The sequence below is a fragment of the Salmo salar genome, chromosome 17 (genome assembly GCF_965601325.2).
Source record: "Salmo salar chromosome 17, fSalSal1, whole genome shotgun sequence".
In the NCBI taxonomy this organism is placed as follows: Eukaryota; Metazoa; Chordata; class Actinopteri; order Salmoniformes; family Salmonidae; genus Salmo; species Salmo salar.
The window spans coordinates 62,170,757-62,190,668 of NC_138307.1; positions in this window are offsets into that span (position 1 = coordinate 62,170,757).

Here is a 19,912-nt window from a genome sequence, read left to right on the forward strand (position 1 = left end):
TTTTCACAAAGTCTGCTGCCTCAGTTTGTATGATGGCAATTTGCATATACTCCAGAATGTTATGAAGAGTGATCAGATGAATTGCAATTAATTGCAAAGTCCCTATTTGCCATGCAAATGAACTGAATCCCAAAAAAACATTTCCACTGCATTTCAGCCCTGCCACAAAAGGACCAGCTGACATCATGTCAGTGATTCTCTTGTTAACACAGGTGTGAGTGTTGACGAGAACAAGGCTGGATATCACTCTGCCATGCTGATTGAGTTTGAATAACAGACTGGAAGCTTCAAAAGGAGGGTGGTGCTTGGAATCATTGTTCATCCTCTGTCAACCACGGTTACCTGCAAGGAAACACGTGCCGTCATCATTGCTTTGCACAAAAAGGGCTTCACAGGCAAGGGTATTTGTCAGGCGGTGGTTAACTGGTGCAGTGAATCAGGCGCAGGAGAGCAGAAATGAGTGTACAAGGTATTTAATTCCACGACAGCACCAGTATACAGACAATACACAAAGTGTGGAGAAATACCGGTCACTCAAAAATAACTGGCGTAAATACATAACCCGGCAAACATAACCAGCCGACAAGTACCGCCATGAACAATTAATAAACACGCACACTAACATGTGGGAAACAGAGGGTTAAATAATGAACATGTAATTTGGGAATAGAAACCAGGTGTGTAGAAAACAAAGACAAAACACATGGACAATGAAAAGTGGATCAGTGATGGCTAAAAGACCGGTGACGTCGACCGCCGAACGCCCCCCGAACAAGGAGAGGGACCGACTTCGGTAGAAGTCGTGACAATATTGCTGCCAGTAAGATTGCACCTATATCAACCATTTATCAGATCATCAAGAACTTCAAGGAGAGCGGTTCAATTGTTGTGAAGAAGGCTTCAGGGTGCCCAAGAAAGTCCAGGAAGCACCAGGACCGTCTCCTAAAGTTGATTCAGATGCAGGATCGGGGCACCACCAGTCCAGAGCTTGCTCAGGAATGGCAGCAGGCAGGTGTGAGTGCATCTGCACGCACAGTGAGGCGAAGACTTTTGGAGGATGGCCTGGTGTCAAGAAGGGCAGCAAAGAAGCCACTTCTCTCCAGGAAAGACATCAGGGACAGACTGATATTCTGCAAAAGGTACAGGGATTGGACTGCTGAGGACTGGGGTAAAGTCATTTTCTCTGATGAATCTCCTTTCCGATTGTTTGGGTCATCCGGAAAAAAGCTTGTCCAGAGAAGACAAGGTGAGCGCTACCATCAGTCCTGTGTCATGCCAACAGTAAAGCATCCTGAGACCATTCATGTGTGGGGTTGCTTCTCAGCCAAGGGAGTGGGCTCACTCACAATTTTGCCTAAGAACACAGCCATGAATAAAGAATGGTACCAACACATCCTCCGAGAGCAACTTCTCCCAACCATCCAGGAACAGTTTGGTGACGAACAATTCCTTTTCCAGCATGATAGAGCACCTTGCCATAAGGCAAAAGTGATAACTAAGTGGCTCGGGGAACAAAACATTGATATTTTGGGTCCATGGCCAGGAAACTCCCCAGACCTTAATCCCATTGAGAACTTGTGGTCAATCCTCAAGAGGCGGGTGGACAAACAAAAACCCACAAATTCTGACAAACTCCAAGCATTGATTATGCAAGAATGGGCTGCCATCAGTCAGGATGTGGCCCAGAAGTTAATTGACAGCATGCCAGGGCAGATTGCAGAGGTCTTGAAAAAGAAGGGTCAACACTGCAAATATTGACTCTTTCCATCAACTTCATGTAATTGTCAATAAAAGCCTTTGACACTTATGAAATGCTTGTAATTATACTTCAGTATTCCATAGTAACATCTGACAAAAATATCTAAAGACACTGAAGCAGCAAACTTTGTGGAAATTAATATTTGTGTCATTGTCACGCCCTGACCATAGAGAGCCCTTGGTTCTCTATGGTATAGTATGTCAGGGCGTGACCGGGGGTGTTCTATGTTGTTTATTTCTATGTTGGTGTGGTTGGTATGGTTTCCAATCAGAGGCAGCTGTTTAGTGTTGTCTCTGATTGGGGATCATATTTATTCAGCCATTTCCCCACTGTGTTTTGTGGGATCTTGTTTATGTGTAAGTGCCTGTTTGCACTTCACTGTCTTCACGTTTTGTTTGGTCATTTATTGTTTTTGTATTTTGCTGAAGTTTCATGTTAGAATAAAGATGTGGAACGCTACTCACGCTGCGCCTTGGTCCAATCATTACGACGAACGTGACAGTCGTTCTCAAAACTTTTGGCCACGACTGTACATTAATTCCTTGTTTACCCTGAGCATTGATGCAGGGAAAATACAAATTAAAGACAATTTGAAGCCTTTAATTGAGACTGCTGCCACCCTCGGTTTCTATTTCTCTGCAAATGAGAACAGATTAACTGTAATTAAATAACGCCGATTATACAGGACTATCCCACGCCCATTGTAGATTAGAGTGAATATGACAGGAAAGTGGATCGAAGTGTAATCTGTGTATATCTGGATGAATGAGGAGATAATCCGATGATGGTGTACATAGCCTGTAGTGGCCACAGAGCCTCATGTCCCTGCTCAGTAAGACAACATGTTCTTAAACTGACACAGTGAGAAGAGCACAATTAAACACTGTGGTCTAGTATACTTAAATAGATTTGCCCAAAAGTGCAGTCATCTCTCCACATCCTGACAATCACAAGACAATTAAATATTTATTGCTCTTTTTTTTGCCCAGATTTCCAATGAGATTTTCTTCAAATGAAGCAAATTCCCATTCCTCTAAAATGAATCTAAAGGGAGCCAAATGAGTTTAAAAGTTATTATTTCTCCCAGTATAATCCATCTTCAAACAGGAACGTAAGTATTTCATTTAGGAACCACCTTCTCCCAGGAGACATACAGTTTTTAGTTCTATAAGCAGTGTAGTATCTTCAACTCTGTGGGCAATCCACTTTCAACTTTCTCCCTCAAAGCTTCCCAATCTCTCTGATGATAAGTAGGCCAACGCAGTATGGCACTCCATCTTCATTCAGAATATCCCAATTATTATGTCATAATTATCAAGTCCTTCCTATGGAGGGTCTTTTAGTTCTTTTTACTCAGTAGTTGAATATGCCTTGTAGCACAGAAACATTCATTTCGATAGAGATTCCTACAGCTTTCTCTAACTCCATTATAATTATGTTTTCTTAGAGTCACTTTTGGTGTCCTTGATAAGGGATGGAAACAATGGCCAGTGGATATAGACTCCTCCCCAGCAACCAGAGAAGCGGCCCTCTGCATTCCAGAGGTGGGAGGACCACTGACTCCAGTCAAACTGACAAAGAGGAGTATTTTGAAGCCTGGAAATCTGTGGAAGAAGTGTTTGACCAAGGAGAGGAATTCTCAGACTGTAGCAGAATACTGATGCTGGGGAGGAGTTCAGGCCATCGGGATGAGGTGAATGGGACTAGAATAACAGACTGTGATTAAACTGAGTCAGGGTGGAATGTAGGGTGTGCTCTGGTATGGCACATCCAGGACTGGTGGATGACAGTCATGCATGCTTATGTGTAAGTGTGAAAGATTGTGCATTAGCCATATCCGAATGTGAAAACATTATAGCCCTTGCAGTATCTTCAGCAACTTTTTAAGCACATACCCATCGCTCTGTTTCGTCGACTGAGTGGTTCACAGTAGGAGGGACAGCAGCGTGATACTGGTATGGGAGTTGGCACAACGGGCTTTGGAGCTGTGAAGGACTGCTGTGGGAACTGTCCACTCTCTCATAATGCACTGCTCCAGATGGGAGCTGCCAATTGGTTCTAACGGTGATGCTGCCTCCAGGACCTCTGTATGCTACGCTGCTACGTGATGTAATGATTATGACAGAGGTAATTTCAAGGCAATTAAAGTCGGTCCAGGAATAAAGCAATGTAGGCTGATGGCTCCAATTGTGTCGCTACACAGCATAAAGAGAGAGGTGTGATTGGAGAGGACAATGGCCGCTTTGTGCCATCCCTTACAGTGATGCTCATTGTCGCCGCAATGAAGTGTGTAAGTCTTGTTGACGGTGATTTGGCAGCTTGAGTTTTCATCTCTCAATATAAAAAGCGGTGGAGTAATTGAACGGGGCCTGTTTGTTCCAGGCCGTCGGCAGGGCAAGGAGATAATAAACGGGCCGTCTGCGATCCTGCGTTTGCTTCATTTGACGTGTTTTCTTTCGCCACCATCTGTTCGACCTAGCTAGCTGCCTAATAAAGGGTTTTCTCTCTTATGCGCGCCTTAAGGAATTGAATATGCCAAGAGAAGTAGGGTGGCCGAACCGATACAGCTGCCAGCATCCTCTGGTTTTTCCTGGGGCACAGAATGGCTGTGAAAGAGAAGGAGAAGGGGATTCAAATCTCTCGCCATGTTGAAAATTAGCCAGTCCTTGTGTTTGAAATGCATCAAGGACATGTCATAGTGAGTGTATAACTGTTTACTGAGGGGGAAATGGAAGAGGCCTGAAAAACTGAGCTGCAATGTTCAGTTTACCAATTAATCAGTCGATACACCACCGCCTCACAATGCTCTCAGATAACAGAACATCTCAGAGTTATATTATTTATACCTTTCAATGGGGGAACTAGCTAGTACAACACTGTTTTGATTGATTTCCACAGACTCTAAAAGGAACTCATTGAGGAGTTCCACATTATGTACTGGAGACTGCTTCATATACGAAGCTCTGGTCTTCATAAACTCTTTTGTTCCTTCAGCGGAGTCCTTTGCCACACTACCATGTATTTTTTAGTTGTCTCGCGGTACTCAGTGTGTGAATGAGAAACACCACTACTTGTTGTATGGCAAGGACATGAATCAATCTACCAGCTCTGACAAGCTGATCCTCTTTAAAACAATGAACGGCAGATGACCTCTCTCACTCCACTCCACTTCTCCTCTTCCCTCATTCCCCAGCGCTGGGCTAGCGGTGACTGGAGGATATATTTAGGGCTTTTACAGCGAGTGATTGAGGCAGAATCACAGCGTAGGGGCAGTCACTCTGGAGAGTCCCAGTGAGAAGCACACACTGCTTCAGGACATAAAGGAGGACACGTGTCTCCTCTCTATTGGCTCAGAGATAAATTACCCTTCCTTCTCCAGGCTTTTAACCACTCTTAGTTACACACACGGGTCAGGTCATCTGAAAACAGAGCCTCCCACTGCTGTATCTAGTGTAGTCCTCTGCTGATTCTATGGTGTGATGAGAGGGAAAGTTCCAGTCATACGGTGTAATCTGTCATGGACTGACGTCCCAGGGCCCCTCATCCATCAACGCGGAACGCTGTCATTATTGCACAGTCAACGCCACGCCGCCGGTTTGATGGACTTAACCGGAACTGGCTTTAACATCATGTCACAAAGCATGTCTGACAAACACGTAGAGACAGATCGAACTGTGACACCTTTCTGCTCTTCTGACATCTCACCGACCATACTCCTTTCACTGATATTATTACCACCTAAAGCTGCTGCTGAAGATGAATACAACAACGCTACATCAACAGTGTCAAAGGTCATATCTGAAGCACGGCAACCTCTTTTTTGGCCTTTAGAAGAATGCATGTAGGTTAACCTTATTACACATTTTCCAACATAGGATCTCTCTGTGGCGCTCTGTGATCCATGAGTCATAGGTAAAGCCTGCAACTTCTAACCATGACATTCCCCCATCGCCTCTATCAGATGTAATTCTAACGACATGGGAGGATTAGCCCTGTTACAGCAGCCACCTTCAGCTGTTGGCTGTGGGTGTTTCATCTCGAGCTGGCATAACCCTGTGATGAGGCTCAGGCAGATGACAGTCTTTAATCATGCCGTTCAGGGTCGTGTGGTGCAGTGGCAGATGACAGTCTTTAATCATGCCGTTCGGGGTCGTGTGGTGCAGTGGCAGATGACAGTCTTTAATCATGCCGTTCAGGGTCGTGTGGTGCAGTGGCAGATGACAGTCTTTAATCATGCCGTTCAGGGTCGTGTGGTGCAGTGGCAGATGACAGTCTTTAATCATGCCGTTCGGGGTCGTGTGGTGCAGTGGCAGATGAGTCTTTATTCATGCCGTTCGGGGTCGTGTGGTGCAGTGGCAGATGACAGTCTTTAATCATGCCGTTCAGGGTCGTGTGGTGCAGTGGCAGATGACAGTCTTTAATCATGCCGTTCAGGGTCGTGTGGTGCAGTGGCAGATGACAGTCTTTAATCATGCCGTTCAGGGTCGTGTGGTGCAGTGGCAGATGACAGTCTTTAATCATGCCGTTCAGGGTCGTGTGGTGCAGTGGCAGATGACAGTCTTTAATCATGCCGTTCAGGGTCGTGTGGTGCAGTGGCAGATGACAGTCTTTAATCATGCCGTTCAGGGTCGTGTGGTGCAGTGGCAGATGACAGTCTTTAATCATGCCGTTCAGGGTCGTGTGGTGCAGTGGCAGATGACAGTCTTTAATCATCCCGTTCAGGGCCGTGTGGTGCAGTGGCAGAGGCAGAGAGGGAAAGGAATTAAAGCACTTCACCAACGGTGACAGGGAATGATCCAAAGGGCGTCCGTGTTGCGAGGTCGTTAGTTAGCGCCGAGCCCGGGGCGGTGACAGCATCGGCTGGGATTGTCAGCGAGCCCACATTATGAGAGGGAAGGCGGGACCGGCTGAGAAAGGAGGAAACACAACAGGCCTAGAACTGGGTTCACATAATATTTGAGCGTTTACTTGAACCCTTCTGGACTTCCTGATAGATGGAGTTTTGGGACTATACAATTGGGTCCAATGTGTCAGGCAAGTTTGAACAAGTACAGCTAAAGTATTTTAAATATTTAATTGACTATTTGAACCCAGGTCTGCTGAGGGCTGAAAAGGAAGGAGGTTGAGAGGTTAGGAGGGCGGCTCATAGGACCTTGCAGGCAGTAGTCCTCATTGTCTGGGTCTGGTTCAAAGGCAGATCTCTCACTTACAGCCCATGGACAGAGCTGAGCCGGCATCAGTCTGGCTGCTGGTGAATGGCTGGACGACCCCAGTCAGGTCTCCCAGAGTCCTCCTCTCTGTATTCCTCTCATACAGCCTAGCCCGCTTAAAGGCTTCCATTGGTCTATTTTCTCCCTATGATCCTGTCTCTAGGCCCACAGTACAGTATTACATCACTGTCATACACTATATCTAGGGCCCTGTGTTTTGGACTATCATGTCCAAAACATAGGGACTAGATTTGAACCTTTATTTGAAGCCTTTTCCAAAAAGGAGAATTACACCAAAAATGAAAGGAATTGTCTAAGGATGGTGCTGAAGGATTGGTTCTGGACCATCTGACATCAAAAGAAAAGGGCGCAGTTTGATGAAAAATTCCAGGTCATGTGACATGATTGTCCAAAACACAGGGCCCTAACTATATAGTATCAAACTTAGAAACAAGTAGACATTAATATTACTGGTGGTAGGCCCATGTTTCTCTCCTCCACCTAGTCCTAGAATGAATAACAGACTGAGCGCTGAACAAATGACAAGACAACTTGGTCTGTTCGAAATCAATTAAGTGAGACCATGTTTCACAATAAAAGTATGTTCGTTTTGTTTTGGCAACAGTTGAACAGGCTTATGGTTTTGACAGGTATAATGATCTTTGACATTCATGATTACAGTAAAAGGGATTAAAGTGGCAATATGTCACTTTTTGGGCGGCCAGACCAAATTCACATAGAAATGTGAGTTATGGATCTATCATTCTACTTAAAAGCCTAAGAAGCGGTAGATCTTTTATATGTGCGCTATTTCTATGCTTCCCGTTCAGTACCATTATTGTTTAATTGTGCTATACTTTACACAGGTGTGTGTTGGTCTAGTACCTTGCTGAGGCACTTAACCAGTGACATGCTCAACTGAAATGAACCAGACATATGGATTACACTTCAAATGTTGGTAGTAATGAAACTAAGCATAATGGTCTGTGGTTTGCCATTAATAACGAGCTTATTGGAGGGGAAAATGATTAAGAGAACTATCAGACTGAGATAAGACATTATGAGGTGACATAGTACATCTTTGAGACCTTTTAAGTCTGAGTCTATGCAGTTGTGCTTCGCCTTAAATATCACTCTACTACCTTGCATGAAGCAAAAATCAGACTAAAATCAAACCTATTCTTTAAAAATGCCCCCTTCTTCTTCGTATCCTCTCTAATTAATGAGACTCAGGCCTGATTTTCCCTTCTGCTTCCCCCTTTCCTCCCACAGGTCTTTTTAAGAGGTGATGTGGACTATGACAGGGGTGAGACCTCGCCCCCTTCACCATCTTATCTGTTTTGCGGATGCTTCCCACCACAACTCTATAATTACCCTGAATTCTGATTTATAACAGCTCGCAGCAGTGCATGTCGCTCACTGCTGGTCAATAAATATTTTCTTTGCCGAGATTAGATTGTTTCAGATGACCCAGATATTAAATAATGTTTCTTCTCCCAACCTCGTTTATGGCAGATTTTCTCAGAGAGAGGAGTTGAGAAGGAATGCTCTAGTTCAACAGTGACCCCTGCTGTAGAGACCCTCTTATTCCAGTGTTGAGAGTGCAAGTTGACGTTTATTGTCATGAATCTTCTCCTGGAGGCAGAACTGAGCAATTTCTGCTAAACGGGCCAGCCACAAAGTGAAAATTTGTTATATTGTAAAAAATCATGCAAACAAAAATGTAAGGTTATGGTTAAGCATAGGGTTAGCAGTGTGGTTAAGATTAGGGTTAAGTTAGGTTCAAAATCTGATTTGATGACTTTGTGGCTCTGCCAGCTAGTGACCACTTTGCAGAGCTGCCTCCAGAACAAGATTCATGACAACATTTAATGCCAACCTGCATTGAGATTCCTACCAGGATGTATTATAACAGGCGAGAGGATGTGCTGAAGGACAAAAGGCTATTCTGCAGTCGGTGACAATCCTCCCCAAAAGGAGATGTACTTATTTACTTGTTACTGAATTGGCTCCAGTGTGACTCATTGTGTGTGACTTTGTCCATCCATGTTTTTGTCACTGACTGCACTGTAGGGCACAGTGGGAAAGGTTGAGCCAAACAGGTAAGTTGAGCCACTCTTGTTTCTAGGAAATCATACACAAAATGTATAATTTGACCAAATATTTAGGAAATTGTCATTTAATGGAGTCTGTGAAGGAAGAAACCACATAGAAAAAGTGGTAAGCAAGTTAGGTCCCAAAACCAGATTTTCACCAAGTCAAATGAATGTATTGTGTTAGAGGTTTCAGCATCTAATTGCAAGATTGTTCTATTCATCAGTTGGGGTCTCTGTAAGCTTCAATAGCATGAAAGAGCATTCTTGTAACTGTGTGGGTTAATATAGTCAAAATGTTTTCCTTGCGGTAAGTTGAGCCAATGGCCAAGGGGTAAGTTGAGCAAATGGCAAGTTGAGCAAATTGAAGAGTTTTCTTCCCAGGCTTAATGCAAGGCATTCACCAGGGTCGTGGGCCACTGTCACCGTCATGTTTCTACCCAGTGGTGACAGTATGATATTCTTTGTGACTGATCCTGTCCTGCATGTGTGACCGCTCCATGTGTTTTATGTGGCTGGCCAGAGGTAAAGAATAATCACAGATTCCCTGACGCCAGGGAAGATTTAAGGCTTTCGCCGTCAGCCCTGACCGCCAGACACTCAGAGAGGAGCAGCTGCCCTGGGCTTCCAACGAACTTATACTGAACATCATCCGCCTGTCATAGGCCTCCTCCTGTCCCACACCGTTGTTACCCACCCACATGCACTACGAGTCAGCCTGTCAACCTCATTATTCATGAATGCAATGAAAATAACTAACTTCTACACAGCCAAAACACTAGGCTTGACCAGATTACCATCACTACTAATATTTATCATAGAGGTATTGAAAGATCAAAGGCTTTTTCAGTGTAAGGCAGAATACTTACAGAGCCATATACAAGCTGAGAGATTCACTGGAGTGTGTGTGTTCAGTAGTTGTGAGTTTATGTTTATTAAATTATGTTGATTTAGGCACCAGGGGGTTGTGGGTAGCCCAGAGCGGGAAGGCTTGAGTGCTGGTGTAAGAGGAGGTGCTTATCAGATCTCTCTAGCTCCCTAAAAGCTCCCAAAGAAATTGGGAGACATTTCTTACAATGAAGGAAAGTGTTTCTGTTTGAATAAGATGAAAATAGGGGGAAACCTTGGGTCCATTTCAAGTATTTCACTGAAGAGATATGCGACATGGGTTGCTACGCTACAGCACACCTGAAGCATAACTGACAGCTCAGCGAGGCAGACTGCTCGTTTACATTCAGGTCAAATCATACCATCAGCTTTCAGACTGAATGAGCTCTAAAGGCCTCTAGCGTTGTCGGAGCCACTGATGTCAACCACTTAAGATTCCGCTCAGACAATAAGGTAAAGATGAAACTTTCTCTACAGGGCCAGACGAATATCCAGACTATCCATCAATATACAAGTTTTGCATTTTCACTGTGGAAATGTCAAAATTCACTGTAACACAAATCATATTTCCATTTGGGGAGTTTATTACTGGGATGAGCTACAGATGTAGAATCTTAATTTGAACAAGTTTTCTACAGCAGGAAAATAATCCTGCAGCAACAATAAATGTGAATTATTATGTGGATTCTAGTTAATGGACATTTATGTAGGGGTTGATACATTTTTCGCAAGGAAAAATCTAATGGAAATGTCAAACTTCATAAGCCTATTTAAACCTAAAATAAAATGTTCTGCATTGCAGGAAGGTTTTCCTACAACAGGGCGATCAAATTAAGATCCTACATCTGCAATGGACTGTAATGACCCACAAGTAATGAAACTATAGGACCACTGCTAACAAACCATTTACAGGGTCAGTGCACTTTCTAGATCCATTCTAGATCCATAGACAATGCTGCAGTGTGAACCTTTGGGGACATTTCCACCCTCCTGATTGGCCCACTACCAAGCCGGGGCACAACTTCAGTATTATATGTATTAGTTTCAGAGATAAGAACAGCAGTTGGTTTGTCTCTTATCTCAGGTCGAGACACAGCCGTTCAGAGATAGAGACAAATTGTTTGGGGAAATAAAACAAGGAATTATAGGTCTGAATGCAGCAGACCCAATCTCTTATCATCGTAGCCCAGGGCAGTAGGCTTACCTCAGAGACACAGTGTGGGCTGAGGCTGGCCTGGCACTAACTATGCCTAGCTAAAAGTGCCAACCTGGCACTGGAAGAGAGACAGACATTCAGCTCAATAGTTACATCTTGTCAGTGCTTTGATTCTACATTCACTACAGAAGATAAGACAGTGATAAGATAGTGTTTTGAAAATCACTTGATTCCTTGTCTTTGAGGGCAGGCTGGATTGCTGCAAGCTAGAGATTGACTGAATAAGCATCTCTGTATAGCTCTCTTTTTCTGTCGTTCTGTCTCTTTTTTTCCCCTCTCTCTTTCCCTCCATTTGCTGTGACTGTTTTTTCATGTAGGCGTACCCAGTGTGCTCCGATCTCTGCTATGGGAGAAATATCCGTCCCTAATACCATGCTGACAGATTGCTTTCTGCTCGGAGAACGATAGCCCTCAAAGCTCCATTGCTAATTCCCCTGACATCACACACGCTCGTGGAAGAACTGCTCCACTTGATTCCCTGTATCCTCAAAGAGAAAACAACTCTAATATCAGAGGTAAAACCCCAAGGGCTAGTAGCAACGCCCACATCCCAATAACCAGCCTCGTCCAACAGCAGAGAGGAGACCCAAATGAAAGACACATATGTTGAACAGAGAGGACCAAGACCAAGAACGAGGAAGTCGTGTGAGATTACAGGTGTTGACTGTTAAACTAACCACACATACCGTCAGCAGTACTGAGTAGACTAACATCTATAATTTGTTGATGGATATGTGGTGTGTAAGTTTAGTGCTCATAGAGGTTGCCCACTGGGCACAGATGTCAGTTCAACTTCGAGTTTTGATTTACATTTGGTTCAGTTGTCAAATAACGTGATTTCAACTTGAAATCAACAAAACATTTCACCATGTCATTGGATTTAGGTTAAACGTTGGCTAAAAAAAGACTAAATGCCCTGACTTTGATGACTTTTTGCAAATCCAATCAGCTTTCCACATTGATTCAATGTCATCGCATAGATTTATTTCGTTGAAATGACATAGAAACAACGTTGATTCAACCAGTGGGCGTGTTCTCCTCTATGGTGCTGTGTGTGAGAGGCTGAACAGGGAGAATAGACATGAGCAGCTCTCCCCCTATGGGCTTCATTAGATGGTTGGATATCTCATTAGGAAAGTGATGTTGGTTGTCTCTCAGTGCGCTGAGCGGGACTGCATCTTTTATTGAATAACAGGTAGAATGTAATCATGGCAATGAAGAGACGCAGCGACAGAGAGACAGAGGAAGATCATTTACATATTGCACTGTAATGATGTGCAGCGCTAGCCCGGTAACACACACACACACGCACACAAACGCACACACACTCAAGGACGCGTCCTTAACTCCGTCTCTTCCTCTCCGTTCAGCTCATGCTGTCATTTTGGAAATGCAGGGGGAGAAATGTGTCAGGAATGATAGAACTGTGCTTGGCTTATTACAGACCTATTTGAAGTGGCCTATTTGGAGAGAACGCTGTCAGGGAAAGTGTATATATATTTTTTTAATGGGTGTCAGTGGGTAAATGTCATCAGCTATCTGTGCCACCCTTTGTCATGCCTTTGGGGATGGGATGGGACAGGGTCAATGAAACGCCCAATGGCTATCAGTGGTGTGTATTCATGGATGCCACGGGAAGCCCAGCTTACCAAAAAATTTGACCAATAAATAAATTAAGATTTCTCTTTCGTCTCTCTCTGTGTTTCCATAATCTCCTGTCAATTTGCTTATTGGCTATATCTCATCATTAAGGACTGCACTGCTATCAGATCAGTTTGTGTGGCTAATTCCAAATCAGCATCACAGCCCATGAACTTTGGAGGAGTTCATGTGAAGAATTTGCTAAGATCAAAGTGAAGGTCAGTGCAAATGTGCACGAACGTACAGGGACACACACTGATGATTCGCACTAGAGAGCAGTCGTTCATGGGTGCTTCTTGAATTACGGTGGCATTTGGGCATAGCATTTGGGAAAACATTTGCTGAATTTTTCTAGATTGTTTTTATTTAAACGAATTTGACTACTGTACGTCTTACCATTCTAAATCAACTAATATGGTATCTACAGGACTTTAAATGATTGTTAACATTATGATAACATTGTGCCACTATTAGGAATAGTACACCAATGATGGTAACACCAATGAGATATTTGAGGTAAATTAGGATTTTCGAAAATGGCGGCCACAAATGCCCAAAACTAAGGTCATCATACCTTTCCAAATAATTGAGTTTAAAGTTATGCCAGGCCATACTTGCGAACATTGGAAAAATATGAAATGAAAACTTTTTCTCTGTCTCAAAATGCACATCAGCCAATTAAAATCGTTGATGTAGTCGCAAGTGATCAAACGCTACACGTTAATGGTTTCCTACAGATAAAATGCTCATTTAGCCCTATGCTGCCCTGCACAGCTGGCCGTGGTTATATGTAGGTACAAATTCTGTATCAGCCAATTATATTTGTGAAAACAGTTGAACGCGATCCAACACTTGTTCATGAAAGCGTCCTTAACAGAAGTCCAATGGCACGTTCAAATAGCTTACAGTGTAGAGCGGCTAGTTTTTGTCTCAGATTGGGGCAAGGATTGGAATCCCACATGAGTTTCCCCCCCTATGAAATGTATAATTACATTTACTGTGTTAGTGTGTTGAGAAGGGAGTTGCAGCCAACATCTTGAAAATGAAGATTAAGAATATATTGAACGAGGAGTTGCATAATTCTTATGAAAAAAGAAAGATGCGTCGTGGCACACACCTTCATTGTCGTGCATTATTTCCATATAACGCATAGCCCCTCGTTGGTAATCCTTCACATATATTACATAGAACCTTGTGACATATGCATTATTTGAATAGAGATATAGAATAGAGGACCAGCAGTGTACAGTGTTTTCCTCAACAACTCAAGGGGGGCTCGTAACCACGGTTAACTTGCACTATAATTTTAGAGTCAACAGCTTTAGCAGTGTTTGCCACCTGGATGCAACGACAATAATGATACATGACGGCGATTTGCTAAATCCCTAAGGCCCTTCGACTTTTTACAATGTACAATAAACTTCAATGTTGTATAGACCTTCATTATTTTATTTATCGTAAAAGCACATGGATGTGTGTGAAATGGATGAGCAAAATGTGGGATTTTGTCATACATGCGAAAATGTACCTTTTTACTTTTGTCTAACGTTAGTAGCTAGTAGCATAGTCAAAGATGCATCATGGAATATTGGCACTCTACACGAGACAGACCAACTGGAACAAAAGTAAACCTTTGGCGATTTAAAATATCTCTCTGTTGGCCAAGTTGACCTATTTTAAGAAATGCCATTGGTTGCTGGTTATTAAGTCTAATATCTTGGATAAACTGACCAATCAATGCCACCTGGTCGGGTTAGCATAGGGATGCATGTGCCAGGTTATGTAATGGGAACAGCTAACACGAGGTGTTTGATCACGTGCAAATACGTCACTATTTGAATTGGCTGCATTTTAAGATACAGAGAAAGTGTTAACTTTTTTTTTTATCATGTTTGTAAGTATAGCCGGATTGTTTGTTTGTGGACTGATTCTTAGAGAGGGTGCTCACCGGTCCCGTGTCCATAGTTAACCAGCAGATGTGCCCGCTCAATAATTAGAATCTTCTGGTGAAGGTTAATTTGGATTTGTTGAATGTTTATGTGATATTATGTCCAGAGATATTGAAATGTATTGGCCATTAATATTTAAACTATTGATAAGTAGGTATTTATTTGGGAGTGACATGCTAATTGATTAAATACCTGTTTAGGTACATTTTGATTAGTTGCTACTGTTAAGGGCTGGATCCACTATTTTATATAGACACATACACACAGACACACACACACAGACACGTAGACACATACACACAGACACATAGACAGAGACACATACACAGACACATAGACATAGACACAGACACACAGACACACACACACATACACACAGACACAGACACACACAGACACATACACATACACAGACACAGACACATTCACGAGCCAGACACATAGACACATACACACACACACAGACACATAGACACAGACACACACACACACACACACACAACCTTGCATAGTCTCACTATTTGATATACAGTGCATAACGGAAAGTATTCAGACCCCTTGACTTTTTCCACATTCTGTTACATTACAGCCTTATTCTGAAATTGATTAAATCATTTTTTTCAATCATCAATCTACAGACAATAAACCATAATGACAAAGCAATAACAGGTTTTCAGAAATGTTTGCGAATGTATAAAACATTAATTTAAAACTACATTATTACGTTATTTATTATGTTATCTACGTTATTTACATAAGTATTCAGACTTTTTGTTATGAGACTCGAAATTAAGCTCAGCTGCATCCTGTTTCCATGAATCATCCTTGAGATGTTTCTACAACTTGTTTGTAGTCCACCTGTGGTAAATCCAATTGATTGGACATTATTTCAAAAAGCACACATCTGTCTATGTAAGGTCCCAGTTGACAGAGCAAATACGAAGCCATGAGACAAGTTGAAGAAACATCTCAAGGATGATTAATGGAAACAGGATGCAGCGGAGCTCAATTTCGAGTCTGAATACTTTCTGAATGCACTCTTAAGGAATTATCCGTAGAGCTCCGAGACAGGATTTGGTTGAGGCACAGATCTGAGGAAGGGTACCAAAAAATGTCTGCAGCATTGAAGGTCCACAGTGACCTCCATCATTCTTAAATGGAAGAAGTTTGGAACCACCAAGACTCTTCCTAGAGCTGGCCGCCCGGCGAAACTAATCAATTGGGGGAGAAGGGCCTTGGTCAGAGAGGTGGCCAAGATCCCGATGGTCACTCTGACAGAGCTCCAGAGTTCCTCTGTGGAGATGGGAGAACCTTCCAGAAGGACAACCATCTCTGCAGCACTCCACCAATCAGGCCTTTGTGGTAGAGTGGCCAGACGTAAGCCCCTCCTCAGTAAATGGCACATGACAGCCTGCTGTCACTCTCAGACCATGAGAAACAAGATTCTCTGGTCTGATGAAACCAAGATTGAACTCTTTGGCCTGAATGCCAAGCGTCACGTCTGAAGGAAACCTGGCACCATACAGACGGTGAAGCATGGTGGTGGCAGCATCATGCTGTGGGGATGTTTTTCAGCAGCAGGGACTGGGAAACTAGTCAGGCTTGAGGGAAAGATGAATGGAGCAAAGTACAGAGAGATCCTTGTTGAAAACCTGCTCCTGAGCGCTCAGGACCTCAGACTGGGGCAAAGGTTCACCTTCCAACAGGACAACAACCCTAAGCACACAGCCAAGACAATGCAGGAGTGGCTTTGAGACAAGTCTCTGAATGTCCTTGAGTGGTCCAGCCAGAGCCCAGACTTGAACCCAATCGAACATCTCTGGAGAGACCTGAAAATAGCTTGAGAGGATCTGCGGAGAAGAATGGGAAAAATTCCCCAAATACCAGTGTGCCAAGTTTGCAGCGTCATATCCAAGAAGACTCAAGGTTGTAATCGCTGCCAAAGGTGCTTCAACAAAGTACTGAGTAAAGGGTCTGAATATTTATGTGATGTGATATCAGTTTTGCTGTATGTCCTTTGGGTGGTGGACCATTCTTGACACGGGAAACTCTTGTGTGAAAAACCCAGCAACGTTGCAGTTTCTGACACACCCAAACTGGTGGACAAGTGACACAAGTAACAAGTGACATCATAAAGGGATCATAGCTTTCACCTGGATTTAGAGACGCGTACAAAGCTCTCCCTTGCCCTCCATTTGGCAAATCTGACCATCCTCTTGATTCTTGCTTACAAGCTAAAATTAAAGCAGGAGGCACCAGTGACTCGGTCTATAAAAAAGTGGTCAGATGAAGCAGATGCTAAACTACAGGACTGTTTTGCTAGCAAAGACTGGAATATGTTCTGGGATTCTTCCGATGGTATTGAGGAGTACACCACATTAGTCACTGGCTTTATCAATAAGTGCATTGAGGACGTCGTCCCCACAGTGACTGTACGTACAAACCCCAACCAGAGGCCATGGATTACAGGCAACATTCGCACTGAGCTAAAGATTAGAGCTGCCGCTTTCAAGGAGCGGGACTCTAACCGAGATGCTTATAAGAAATCACGCTATGCCCTCCGACGAACCATCAAACAGGCAAAGCATCAATACAGGACTAAGATCGAATCGTACTACATCAGCTCCGACACTCGTCGGATGTGGCAGGGCTTGCAAACTATTACAGACTATAAAGGGAAGCACAGCCGGGAGCTGCCCAGTGACACAAGCCTACCAGATGAGCTAAATAACTTCTATGCCCGCTTCGAGGCAAGTAACACTGAAACATGCATGAGATCATCAGCTGTTCCAGATGACTGTGTGATCACACTCTCTGCAGCCGATGTGAGTAAGACCTTTAAACAGGTCAACATTCATAAGGCCGCTGGGCCAGACGGATTACCAGGACGTGTACTCCAAGCATGCGCTGACAAACTGGCAAGTGTCTTCACTGACATTTTCAACCTCTCCCTGTCCGGGTCTGTAATACCAACATGTTTGAAGCAAACCAACGTAGTCCCTGTACCCAAGAACACCAAGGTAACCTGCCTAAATGACTACTGACCCGTAGCACTCACGTCTGTAGCCATGAAATGCTTTGAAAGGCTGGTCATAGCTCACATCAACACAATTATCCCAGAAACCCTGGACCCACTCCAATTTGCATACCTCACCAACAGATCCACAGATGATGCCATCTCCATTGCGCTCCACACTGCTCTTTCCCACCTGGACAAAAGGAACACCTATGTAAGAATGCTATTCATTGACTAAAGCTCAGCGTTCAACACCATAGTGCCCTCAAAGCTCATCAGTAAGCTAAGGACCTTGGGACTAAACAGCTCCCTCTACAACTGGATCCTGGACTTCCTGACGGGCCGCCCACAGGTGGTAAGGGTAGGTAACGACACATCCGCCACACTGATCCTCAACATGGGGGCCCCTCAGGGGTGCGTGCTCAGTCCCCTCCTGTACTCCTTGTTCACTCATGACTGCACGGCCAGGCATGACTCCAACACCATCATTAAGTTTGCTGATGACACAACAGTGGTATGCCTGATCACCGACAGCGATGAGACAGCCTATAGGGAGGAGGTCAGAGAGCTGGCCATGTGGTGCAAGGACAACAACCCCTCCCTCAACGTGATCAAGACAAAGGAAAAGGAGGACAGAGCACGCCCCCATTCTCATCGACGGGGCTGTAGTGGAGCAGGTTGAGAGCTTCAAGTTCATTGGCGTCCACATCACCAACAAACTAACATGGTCCAAGCACACCAAGACAGTCGTGAAGAGGGCACAACAAGGGCTTGTAAGTAAGCATTTCACTGTAAGGTCTACACCGGTTGTATTCGACGCATGTGACAAATAAAACTGTATTTGATTTTGATGTGATTTGATTAATCTGATCAGTCTATATCATGGAAGAGCATGTTTTGTACACTCAGTGTATATATATATATACATTGCTCGTTCTGATATTTCTTAATTTCTTTCTTTATGTTTTTGGTATTACGTTTGTACTGCTAGGTATTACTGCATTACTGCTATAAACACAAACATTTCGCTGCACCTGTGATAACATCTGCAAATCTGTGTACGCGACCAATATTTGGATTTGATTTGTAATATTTCATCATGTGGTCTAGTAGGCAAACAGATCTACAGACAATTCCACCCCATCGTCCAGTTTGCAGGCATCTTAAATAATAAACAAACTATTAGACACGTTGAAAAGCAAATACAGTGGATCATTTAAATAGCTTCCAACAAACTCTACAATCTTTAATTACTAACACGCTGTGATAACGTTAACAAAGAGGTAAACACTAATCAACACACACAAAGTAATGAGGAGATGGACATGTAATTGGAGGCAAACAGCAGCAGACCTGGGTTCAAATACTGTTTGAAATACTTTGCATTTACTTTAGCCTGTGTGGAGCGCCAGATGGGCGTGGTTTACACTTATGAGACAAGATTTTCGTGGTTCCATTTCGACCAGGCAAGCTCAATCAACGAGAGCTGCTGTTTTTTAAATGATTTCAAATACTATTTGAACCCAGCTCTGAACAGGAGAGGCTTCCAAGAGACCGTCCTCATTTGAGCTACAAAGTGAATTTAAGTATAAATAACATAGCAGTGGCTTGAGGTAATAGGGAGAGCCCCCCACTGTTTGCTTGCAAGAATACAGGAGAGGCAGGCACTCAGTGGTGAAGTGGTTTTCTCTTCAGTCAACAACAACAACTGCAGAGCAGGAATATCAATGAGAAATTCATAACTAGGAATGCTGCCAAAAAAAGAGCTCTCAAAGTGTTGTTGTCAAAATGGGTTCTGAAGACCTCTCTCTCTGTGTTGTATATAAGCAGCCAGGATTAAGTGTCGAGCTATGTGGTATTCATTTTCAATGAAGACTCCTCTGTTTTTTTACCATATACGTCTGGATGTGAGGGTTAAGTACACATTACTCTGGGATCAAAGGGAAGATGCTGTAAATGTGTACGTCACTTGTTGTAAATCCAGATGATAGAGTCTGGCTGCTGCAGTAGGGTAGGACAAAACACAGGACATCCAATATCAAGATCAGTGTTCCAATGCATTAAACTAACCGTGCAAGTTCCCTGTCATCTTGTAATCCACACGAGTCATACTGCCAAGGGGCCTCGTTGAAAAGATGGT